Genomic DNA, 12,798 nt, shown 5'->3' on the forward strand with positions numbered 1-12,798 from the left:
ATTTAATGACTCTAAAAAATGTATTGAGTTGTTATCATTAAATAAAAAGTGGTAATACATTTTCCTGTACACCTTGAGTACATGTGAATGTAAGTATCTTACTCATATTTTTTTATTTTTTATTTTTCAAGATAATTTTTGTGGAGTTGCACCACATGACATTTTATAACCAGAACCTTGCCCTTGAATTTTAGGTTGAATTAATTAATTAATTAATTAATTCATTCATTCATTCATTCATTACTTACCTAAAATGTCAAATTATAATTAAAATAATGAATAATTAATTAGGGTTTTTTGTCCACTGGCTTTTAATTTTTTTTTTTTTTTTTTTACTTTACTACTATACTATATATATATATATATATATATATATAAAACCTTAGTAAAGTAAAATAAATCAAATAAAAATTATTAATTATTTTACTAAGAATATATATATATATATATATATATATATATATATATATATATAAAACCTTAGTAAAGTAATAAAAACCATAATAAGCATATATATATATATATATATATATATATATATATATATATATATATATATATATATATATATATATATATATATATATATATATGCTTATTATGGTTTTTAGTAGGTCTCAGACTGTATCGCGTCCCTCGTCAGTGTCGGGCGCTTGCTTGGCCATTTGTTGTGATTAACAGGAAAGTGTGTTCAGCTGAATTGGATTAGTATTTTGCTAGTCAGGTATAAAAAATCTTAGTTTACTGTGACAGCCGTTGTGTGAAGGCCTCCTCGTGTGAAGACCGAAGAGTGTAAAGACCATCGACTCTACCGTGCGACTCCACCGGACAGGGACACCGCCAAAGGATATATGTATCGCTTTTTATTTTTCCTCTTTTTCTACTACTTGTTTCAGTTTTTATAACCATTTCTTATCTAATTTCAGTTATTTTAATACTTCAACATACTAAATGGAAATGAAATAATACTGTACATACACATATGTAGTTGTTTTTTTGGTGTTTGATTTAGTGTTATGTTAGAATCATTATTATACTCATACCTTTTTTTGTTTTAGTATTGTGAATTGTTTTTAGCTTTATTTTTTGTTTTCATTTAAATGTGTAGTTTTTAAATGTTGTATGCATTTGTCATTTTTATTTAATTTCTTTATTTTCTTAAATGTGTATATACTGTATAGTATTTATAGAGTTTTAACTTTTAGTTAGTTACTTTTTCTTATTTGTAAGTCGCTTTGGATGAAAGCGTCTGCTAAATGACTAAAAGTACAAGTAAATGTGTGTGTGTGTGCTTATCATATGTGTTTGATTGTCATTGTTTATATAGCACTGTTTTTCAATAAATTAATAGGTGAAAGCTCTATTAATAAGCTCTCAGACTATTGAATATTAGTCATTTTGTTTGCCTTTTCATTTTTAATGTCATGTTGCACAATTAGCATGTTACAAAATACGAAAGTGTTTATATTGCGTGCAACATTGTGAAGGATTTCCAGAAGCTTTGTGGTTCATGTTAAAACCCCTTTGGGATTCAATCTGCATCAATCATTTATTATTCTTAAGTAAGACATTAGATTCTCATCACCTCTGTCATGCCACAGTGTAACAGAGGCTGAGTAAAGCACTTCATGACACGTCTATTGATCACTGTTGCACGGTGAGTGCGGACCAGTTTGAGAAGACATTGCAGTGCTGCAAGCTTCAAGTACATCTCTCAGGGGGAGGCTGTGATGAAATATTCAGTTGTTTGGGGCGTCGTATCCCCCAAGCATGTATAAAAGGCAGTGTGAAATAGAGAGAACTGGACACAGCTTGAGTCTGCATCAAGTGCAAAGCTGAAAACCTCTCCATCTCTCAGCCTTAAAGACGGGGCTAGAGGAATTAAACTTTCATTGAGCTTTAAATGGGTTACAGGTCAGCGGTTGATTCAGCATTTTACGCTTTTCTAAAGCTTTGGGGATAAGAAGAAATCTACCTGTTTACTTAACAACTCTGAGGAACAAGTGAGTTTTTTCTGTCATTACCTTTAGAAGTCATGTTATAAATACAGCAAACAACCAAATCAAAAGCGGGAACAATGTCACCCTGCTATTTCATATGCAAAAGGCTGTTTTCCATAGTAAAATGCTGAAGCGTTGGTTACTGGTAAGTTTAACTCATCTAAATGTCTCTTTCTGAGTGTTTCTCCCGAGCATCAGTCCACAAACCTGTCAGTTTCCTAGGCCATTGTGAGGACACACACCACGCAGCAGCTCCTGACCACAGGAAAAAGGGAGCGGGGACCTGTCATAAAGCATTCTCATTTACGGCTGCAGGGTGGATGCCTGGAGGAACAGAGAGAGAGAGAGAGAGAACACTACTGTAAATGTCAAGAGATGCTACTGGAAGGCCACTCAGCACCTCCCAGCCTCCCATGCGAAAAGGCCACTTAGAGCAGTGGGCAGATAGCAGGCTGAGTTTATGTGCTGACCCAGCGCTCCAAATCAAACTTACAAATAGCAGGGGCTGGGCGGGCTGGGCCGGGGAGGTTGGGGAATGAGAAAGACATTGAAGGAGAGAGAAACTGAAAAAAAGAGAAATAAACAGGACTAACAGCGACCTACATGTTTAGAACTGCCAATACATCATCCCCCGTAAATGTAGGATTGGGAAACGAGTACCTGAATAAAAACTCAATTTTCATTAAAAAGATAAACAAACTGGCAGAAATGAAAGAAGTTTGTTTATATTTATGGTCATTGCACAAAAGTAATCTTTCCTGCACTGCTGCTAAATTTACATTGTGATCAGTGAAGTTTGAACAAACAATTTCTGAACAAACAACTCTCATGAGGCAGTACTTTTTAGTGTATCTAAACCAGTGATGGGAATAACGGCGTTATAAATAAACGGCGTTACTAACGGCGTTATTTTTTTCAGTACCGAGTAATCACGAATTACTGTTTCCCCCGTTACAACGCCGTTACCGTTACTGACAATAAAATGTGGCGTTACTATATTATATTATTGGAATTAAATTTTTCAGTTCATCTGAATGGATGCGCAGTGTAACTGTATTTGACGTACCATAAACTCTAGTGTGAAGCGCAAGACTCGCCGTCGCTTTCTCTCACAAACACGCACGCAAAGAAAGATACAGAGCAAGAGAGTCTTTCATAACATGCAGAATTGACGCGCTACATGTAAACAATATTCTTTGTTGTATTTTCCTGTCAAAATAACGGAGTTCCTTTGGAATTCTTCAGCTTTTAAGAACTGCCGGTTTCTCTGGTAGTGGGCGGAACTAATGCACAAACGACAATCTGATTGGCTGGCGCTCACCTATTATCATCACTGTTTTGATTTCAGCAAATCAATTCGAGCGAACGCAGACAACGAGATTAATATTCATTAACCCAGCATTTCATTAATCCTTAGTGCGTTTTATATTGATGACAAATATGCATTCATACTTGGTTATTCTAATTACTAAAGTTCTATCATCATATAATATTAAATTATCATAATATTATATTATAATGTTTGACTGACTGATACTAAGTGTCAGTAGATAAATAGTGTAGATTAATGTACAATGTTTTATAATAATAATTTATTCTTTTTAATGTCCATTTCATTAATTTAACATATTTAATATTCGGGGCATCCAAAGTTATTTGACGTTTGAAAAGTTTTTTAAAAGTAACGCAATAGTTACTTTCCCTGGTAATTAGTTACTTTTATAATGATGTAACTCAGTTACTATTTGTGAGAAGTAACTAGTAACTATAACTAATTACTTTTTTAAAGTGCTCAACACTGATCTAAACTACAGAAAACAAATGTTGTCCAGCAAGCAAACAAACGAATTAAGTCGCCTTTCCACTATCTCCAACAAATAACAGGAAAGAGCTCTTTCATTTTCAATGTAGAGTTGTACAGGAACTGTGTGGAGTTCAGACAATATGCGAATATGTACATTTCAGATTCAATTTGAGCTTCGGATGCACTGAAATATATGAACTTACGCAGCTAGACCATATGCGACTGCCTGACTGGATGTAACGTATCTTAATTAAAAAGTTGAGAATTGCGGGGGGGGTTTTCTTTACTAAAATGTTAAACACTATTTGTGTAAAATGGTGGTTATGACTATAAAATGTTGATGTTGTTTTTTAAGACGTATTGGATTCATCAAACAATTCATTTAAATTATTCATTTTATCATGGCATTTTATAATTTTATCAAAGAGGGTAACAATTTCTTCACAACCAATTTGTATGTTCCGTGGGGCACGAAATGCGACAATCATATGTGACTGACATGAATAATTGTCGCATTGATCGCCCCCTAGTGGCAGTCGCACAAAACATACAAATTGGTCAGGAACCAGACAAAATTCAGCATGGTAGATCTGCCCATTTTAAACATTGTAAGAAGTAAATATTGGTAATTGTAATATCACATTCATAGTTCCATTCTGGTGGTCGCTTACGGTTTTATCGCAAAATTACTTAAAATATATTTCAATATACCGAAGCTCATATCGGAGTTAAAAATTATGTATATGAATCCACACACTCCCTAAACTTGACTTTATTGGAAATTAATGACTTGCATTCTGTCATTTTTCATTTGTCTGAGATAGTGAAAAGGCGGCTTTGTGGGATGGTTCTTGTAGAGAATCAATGAATCAGTCCGATTCAGCTTACGCAACCAGTCTGATTCACATCTTAAAGCTTGTGTAAACACACATTTTTCAATAATTGTTTAACATTTATTGATTTTTGAAATGATGTAGTTTAATCTGTAACAGAACTCTCAAGGAACCAGAATCATCTATAGGAGTCAAAACCAAAATTGTTCCATTCTTTACAATCTCTATCCTTAAATATATCTGGTTAACATGATTTTTTTATACCACGATAGTCAAGACTTCTTTTTCTTCTTTCCCCTTTAAAAAGTGTTAGGAATGGAAAATACATAACTAGTGCAGGATTTTCAGTGCTGTTCATAGCATTTTTCAGGCTTATTTGCATTAATGAAATGGCTGTTCCTTGTCACAGTATGTTGTCTTTTATTCCCCCTCCCTTTCTTTATGCCGTCTCTAAAATCCCTGTGCGACTCCTCGCGGGAGTGCTGTGGGAAAATCCGACTGTCAGTGACGACAAGACAAATGAATCGCGGTGTCAGGCGCGCGTGACTTCAACGATGACAGATTGAGAAGAACTGTCCCTCCGTCGACAGGCATGCTTCGGTTTTGAATTAATAAATCTGAATAAAATATTTCCCCTCTCAACACAAGGAGCTCTACCGTATGTTTCCATTCCCAGTGAGTATGTGCTTCGAGTGACCAAGGTGGACAGTAAAGACAGCTAACCGTAATTCTATTTTACCATCAGATGCCAGTCCGTCTGTTTGTGTTTCTCTGGGAAGAAAAGAAAGAAAAAAAAACAAGGAAAAGGGAAGCTTTACTCTGGTTTTCCACAGCATCCAGCAGTGAGAGTCAAGTGTCAAGACCTAGAGCAGCTGCATTGTGATTTCTGCATTTTCTAATACTCAAAAAAGGAAGAAAAAAACACCAAGATAAGACAAATATTGTTAAAGAATTGGTTATTATAGTGCAGTAATGCTATTTTGCACAGCAGTGTTCTGTTGTGTCAAATACTGTATAAGAATGGAACTTAATCAATGTACTTAAAGTTTCTATAACATATAATGTGCTTAATACATTTATTTTGTGGCCATTTCATAAAAGCAATAAGGTCCCTTTTGGCTGTGGCAATTCATAATATAATAATATAATATAATATAATATAATATAATATAATATAATATAATATAATATAATATAATATAATATAATATAATATAATATAATACTTAAGCAATAAGGTACATTTTGTATTATATATATATTATTATATATTTTCAGTTCTGTAATGACAAAAATAAGTTTTACAGTATAAAAATACTGTGTAAGTGTAATGAGAAATTAATAACCATTGAAAATAGTCAAAATTACATTAAAAAAAGTGTTAAGATTTCTTATCTTCACATTAATTAGGATATATTAATTAGGATACATACAGATTTGTGGGAGAAAAAAAAAAAAAAAGACAGGGAGGGGAATTTCACAGATTTTCAATGTGTCCAAAACGGTTTCTTAATATAGCATGATAACATCACACAAAAACAAACAGAAGGCTTTATATCTGTCTCAATGATTTTCCAGAAACCGAATTGATTTATTGCAGAGAGCAGCTGCTTTAATCGCTGTAACTAATGACCTTTTAGACAGGAAGACAAAATCCCTTTAAAATGAGGAAAACCAAGCAGTCGTATTGTTAAATAGGTGTAAATGGTGCTGGAACAATAGGGAAAGCATCCCCTGGAATCTGTGGCCCACAAGGAGCAGGATAATGTATGTGAACATCTGGTGTGTGCAGAGGGCTGCCAGGACAAGACAAAGCCATGTGTCCAGGCATGGATGCACACACACGGTCCCCGGCGACACACACATGGACACCTCACCTGGCCAGCCTCAGAAATGAGGAATAAAGACTCAGAGGAACAATGGCTCCTGTAATAGAACTGGCTGGGGCTGAAAAGAGCGGAGGATAAAAGAGGAAATTCTGAGAGAAATTAGGGAAGGAAGGAAGCAGAATGGATAAAAGAAAGAAAGAAAGAGATAGAGAAAGAAAGAAAGAAAGAAAAAGAAAGAAAGAAAGAAAGAAAGAAAACACATCCATGCCTACAGGGCAAAGAGTATATAGCTGGTGATGGAAAGGGAATCTGCATCTAAATGTGACAAATCTTTATGCTCAAAGGCTTAGCAAATGAATATGCATGAGAGAATAAAATTATATGCCTTTAAGCAGGGCACTTATTCTGTGTGTTCACCCTCGGAGGATTTTCAAAGGTACAGCTGAATATGAAGACAATATACTGCAGAATCAAATAGCAAAAACGGCCATATAAAAAAGCCCTCGGCCAAGTATAAATGTCATGACACCATTCAATGTCATCCTGACTGGAGCCTTAGAGGGTTCAGGCAATGCAGAGAATGATTAGATATTTGCAATTGCAATCCATAAAATTGAAGCACAGTTTTACCAACATCTGCCATAGATACAACAGTGAAAACATATACATTTTTTATTACACAATTCTTTGTAATACTTGATTCTGGTTGGCCAATCATAACATTCAATGTACGCTATTTTCAGTCTCTCTCTTTTCACATAATAAAATTAATATTTAAATGTGCACTTAAGAGTTTGGGATTATGACTGGCTGATTATTCGTTAATCCTTAAATATTGTAATGTACTATTTTAATGTAATTTAATGTATTGTCCTTTTAAATATGTACAAGTATAAGCTATTAAATGGATTTTTTATTCTAAAATTTAATTTCTGTCAACATTTACTCATAGAAGATATTATGAAGAATGTCTGTGTCTACACTGTAAGTCACCCCATTGGCTTTTATTGTATGCACATGCTTTGAAATATGCTGAAAAATGGTGTACACTGTAAATATATATATATATATATATATATATATATATATATATAGTTGGGTTATTTTGATTAGGTTAAAAAATACTAAAACATACAGCTAAGTAGCACAATAAAAATATGATAACATAATAAAAAACATGATTTTTGAACATTTTAAAAGGGAGTTTTCTGTTTTTGCAAATAAACTCTTCATATATATATATATATATATATATATATATATACACACACACATATATATACATTTTTTTCTTCTTCAAAAGTTGTAAATAAAACAAAGAGTATATTTTACAAGAAAATAAATCTTATACTTGTTGAATTCAATGTCTGAGTGAAATTTGTTTCTGCATCAGTGTAGGATTTAACTTTGAAACAATTTTCACTCAGATATTTCACAAATAATTACAAAGAAATAGCAATTCATACATCAAAATACATTGAGTGTATAAAGACTGAAATAGTATTTTCTTTTCTCCAATAATCCAATAATTATCCATACATGTTTGGAATGATATAAGGGTGAGTTACATGAATGTTCATTTATTTGTCAAGAAACTGTCATATAGGAGCCACAAGACCTTCACTGTTTGTTCCCAGGTACAAGGAATGAAAAGAGTTTTGATCCAGATGGGGTCTGGCAGCTGTGGCCATCATCCACAACCATTTTTGGTTTAGATTGGGGGAAGAGGCTTACGAGGACAGGGCGCTTGCTATAATGGACTATGTGATGCAAGTTAGACCACGAAATGTCTTACCCTCAGGTGAGAGCTGAAGAACATCTAGGTGCTGGGCAAAACATGGTGGGGGATGGGAAGTTAGAGATGAATGGGCCATCAAATACTGAAGAAATGTCAGATGAAGAGGAGAAGCATCATTTGAAAAAGGCAGTAAATAACAGGGGTGTACAGCGAAGCCAGTATTTGTATCTGTATTTGTATCTGTAACAATCACAAAATTATTCGTATCTCTATCTGTATACGGATAAAACCGGAAGTAGGCGGAGCTTGAACCAGAACTTCTTACAGTTAAACTTGATAAGTCCATGTTTATGGTACAGCCTTTTTTTTTTTTTTTTTTTGTAGTTATCACTGAATAAATATACCGTGTTTAAGTAAAATAATATTTATTTATTTATTTATGATTATAACATTTATTTAACGGAGTGTCTATTTACACTAAGTGCAAGTAGCCCGTCTTGTTGGCAAAGGCTATTTACACTAACTCCGCCCAGTAACGTGTGATTGAGTTAGTCAACACTACAAAAAGACGTTTAATCAATATAGGTTTCAGTGGTGTAGATGGTAGACGCATGTATTTTGACGCGATCTCTTTTCAAATCTCATATTGCATCAGAAAGGCATTTATTTTAAGTAAAAATGAAAGAAATAATCAAAAAGTTGAAAATAAAAGTATTGGGTAGGGTTAGGGTAGGTGTAGGGAGTGCTTTATTATCCCAATAAGGTGGCATCCAGTTAATAATTTGAATTAAAACTATAATTTACACTCAATACGTTATAATTGCGTACTGTTTTATAATGTACTACAATACTGAGGTGCAGATAATTGCCACTATTTGCAATAAGTAGTATAAATAGCAGAAAATATTGCTATTTTAACATAGTGTAAATAGAATCTATAGCTATATTAGCACTTATGTATCTATCGCTAAAAAAAATGCTATTTTCACTTAGTGTAAATAGCATATCTTTAAAAAATACTGCTATTTTCACTTGGTGTAAATAGAATCCATTCACTCTAAACCCGGATTTTGTTTTAAATAAACGTTTTTAGCTGTCTTTAATTATTCTTTCTTGTGTTTGTAAAACACGTCGCCATTACTAAATATAATTAGTAATTTGAAGTAATCAGATGAGGAGCCCCATTCGAACACGTCTGCGTGAGCGCGCCATGTTTGAAGAGACCTGAGACCGGTTGATGATGCACGCGATGGATTTGGAAAACATCATGAAATGGTGAGTGTGTAAATTAGCTTCTTTCTCTTTATCTTTCTGGGAAAATTGATTATCCAAAAGACCGGTCCGATGACAGCGTTACTATAGTTAAAGCTAAAGTAGTCTTATAGGCCTAACTTACTGATCGACGGTTTTTTCCCCTGTCGGTTCACAGAAGCTATAATGCTAATATTAAAATCCGTGTTTCTTTTGGTTCACAGTTAAGATAAGTTCAGCAAGTGTGTTTCTGCATGTTCAGTTTAGCTGTGATGTTAGCATTTCATTACCCTTAGCTTCAGTTGTTTAAATCAGCACGTGTGCATGAATTAGCTTTTTGTTAATGCTAGTTTGTCTCTTAGATATATATTCGTAACTATTATTATTTATTATAACTGCAACTGAGTTGTTGAGCTTAAAGTGATGTGCATATGCTAAAAGTTACAGTTAGTCTTAAAATGTAACACTTTGTTTCTCTGTTTTAGGTGTTCATGGAGTTCTACAGGATTGTGGGCAAGAATCTCAAGCAATCATCTAATTGAGATATTTCAGTCTAAAGTGGGAATGTTGGGCAGCTGTTGACAGCTTTCACAACAAATCAAGGTTGGTCTGCTCTATATCCGTTATAGACTTTAATTGCATTGTTTTTCACAGCTTAAGTAATGAAAATGTATCGAAAAAGTTTATAATATTGGTTGTATAATACAATCAAAATTGTACCTGACTGGTTCTGCTTTCTTGTGATAATTTCTTTCATTTTATTAATCGATTCATTTTGCTCCCCAACAGACTAAAGAGCCAACTGATACTAGGTTTCTGGTGCTCAGAGGGCTCATCTCAGCTACCCTAAATCTGTGAAGAACACATTCCAGATCATCCAACAGGTACTTCTCATGTTGGGCCACAGTGAACTAAAACCCAGGTTGCAAACTCTGAAAAATTGTCCTACAATGTTAGGAAATGTGAGAAGCTTCCATGAGAAGTCACTTGTGTTCTGCCGTACGAGACATTAAAGTGTATTCTGTCTCTGCATATTAGTGCTGTTAGAGCTCCGTTAATGTGTGTTCACACAATTCTTCAGCCAAGTTTAAAGTTATAGAGACTTGCCTTAATTTAAGCCCAGTTGTTAATGCACATCCAGGCATTCACAAAGGATATAGCATATATTCTTGAATACTGTGTGTTCTTGTTTCTTCTACAAAATAGTTACAATTGTTAACAAGCTGTTCCAAAGGCTTGTGGCTGACAAGTTTTATGTATTGTTGTGGTACCATTTCTTTGGTGAACAATTAAACAAAACAAAAAAAAAAACATTGGTGCATTGAAATCTGTTTTTCTTTTTTTTCCAATTTATTTGAAACTAAATGTTAAATACCATATTGACCCGAATATAAGACTGTTTTTTTTTTCTTGGAAATACATCTGAAAAAACGCTGTCGTCTTATATTCAGGGTCTAGACTTTGACATGTCAGTAATACCCCACAACAATAGGTGGCGACAAAAACGCATAAAACGAGTGTGCCATTAAATATGTAATATAATGTGTGCTGTAAAGATCGCGAGTGAAAACAAAAGAAAAAGAAAAGCTTACAGCAGCATGAGTCGTGACTGTCATGTTAGCCTGATGGGAACAAACTTCCTCTGTAAGTGATTTAAAAACATAAGACAGTACCCAGATTTGAAGACTACAATAAGATTTCACTTCTGCTGATAATACAATTTTGGTTGGCTACTATGAGATGGATAGCCTAAATGTTGTATAATTCAGATGGGCTACCTGTTATTTCAATGGTATATCAAAAAGTGTATATTTTTCAATGTCATTGTGGTGCATTTTACCAGTATTATTTACCATACTTTCAAAACAAAAATTAAAATAGGAAAAATATGCAATTTGAAAATAATTTAAGAAAAAAAGAGTTGTACAGAGAGAGAGAGAGAGAGAAAAACAAAAACAAGATTTGGTTTTCAAAAAAAGGAAAAAGGGGGGTCGTCTTATAATAGGGGTCATCTTATATTCGGGACAATACGGTACAATAAATCTCAATCTGTGTCTAATTACATGACATTACATAAATGTGTCATTACTTAAAAACATTTGTTAATGTTATTTGCTAATATGTTTTTGTAGTTGTAACTTGAAATAGATATTTTATACAACCTATACTCCAAATAATAATTGATGTGAACTAATGATTTTGAGTGAAGACTACTAATGTAAACCTGATTTGTCTACTGCATGAACTTAAGGTTCTATGTTAATACAACTGAACCGGTTTAGTTTCACCCTGTGTAAAAAATAAAATTGTTTCGTGCAACGGGTTTCCACGTGAATTTCTAGTAAAGTCAACTACTTCGGGTTAAGAGTGTTGCTATTTGCACTTAGTGTAAGTATCTCTCGCTAAAAAAAATATGCTATTTGCACTTAGTGTAAATAGCATCTATCGCTATTTACACTTAGAGCAAATAGCCGCTGCCTTTATTTAAATATCTTCTAACAGTCGGAGCCAATACCCTTGTATTGTATCGAGATGTGCTTCGAGTAACTGAGTTCAAGTCCCAGCTTGGAGACCTGTCGTGATCCGATAAATAAATATTTAAATATCTTCTAATTAAAACAGTAAGGGTTCTCAGTTTAGAAATATGGAAATTTATTTAAGTAATTTACAGGAAATGCATGGAAGGCAACTGCAACACTGCTATTTTATTTGCACTTATTTCATTCATAGTATTTTAAACCCATTTACTTCAGACACTTGTTACTACGTTGTAATTTTAGAGGTTTATGTAAAATTATTCGTTATCCGTTATTCGTTTTAAAAGCCATTATCCGTGCCATTCCGAATAAGGTATTCGGCTTCGGGCACATCCCTAGTAAATATGCATTGAAATCAACATTAAGTTTGAACACACTGAAAACAATTTTGGGCTTTTGTTGGCGTTCTCCATTATCTGTCGGCATGCAAAAAACCCTGGCTAAAATCATGTAGTGTGTGGGCAGCATAAAATGAGAGGAATAAAGATCTATTCCTCTCATTTCTCTAAACATTTCTCTATTTTCTTAGTCTATAGAATATAAGAGTCATATTGCGGAAGTAAAAATCCCTTTCATTTTCTCTGTAAGGAAATGTATTGTTTTTTTGTTTTTAGTCTTTTTCATTTCAGCTTAAATTTTAAATAATCGTGTTGTAACCATGAAATGTTTTTTTATGCAATGACAATTCCTCTTATATACTAAATTACTTAATTCACCAAAAACTGAATATGTTGCTGTTAATTCACTCACCATCAGGCCATCCAAGATGTGACTTTATTTCTTCAGTAAAGAAGATTTTTAAACCG

The 12,798-nt window shown here is 33.6% G+C and overlaps 1 long non-coding RNA gene across 1 annotated transcript; it reads left to right on the forward strand.

Annotated features, from left to right (window-relative positions):
• The first annotated feature begins 9,360 nt into the window (after positions 1 to 9,360).
• On the forward strand, positions 9,361 to 10,741 carry LOC131553148 (uncharacterized). The gene is made up of 3 exons (XR_009274121.1): positions 9,361 to 9,479; positions 9,941 to 10,058; positions 10,245 to 10,741. It is a non-coding gene; the product is annotated as an uncharacterized LOC131553148 (long non-coding RNA).
• The last annotated feature ends 2,057 nt before the right edge of the window (positions 10,742 to 12,798 follow it).

Source organism: Onychostoma macrolepis, chromosome 02 (assembly GCF_012432095.1).
Source record: "Onychostoma macrolepis isolate SWU-2019 chromosome 02, ASM1243209v1, whole genome shotgun sequence".
Lineage (NCBI taxonomy): Eukaryota > Metazoa > Chordata > Actinopteri > Cypriniformes > Cyprinidae > Onychostoma > Onychostoma macrolepis.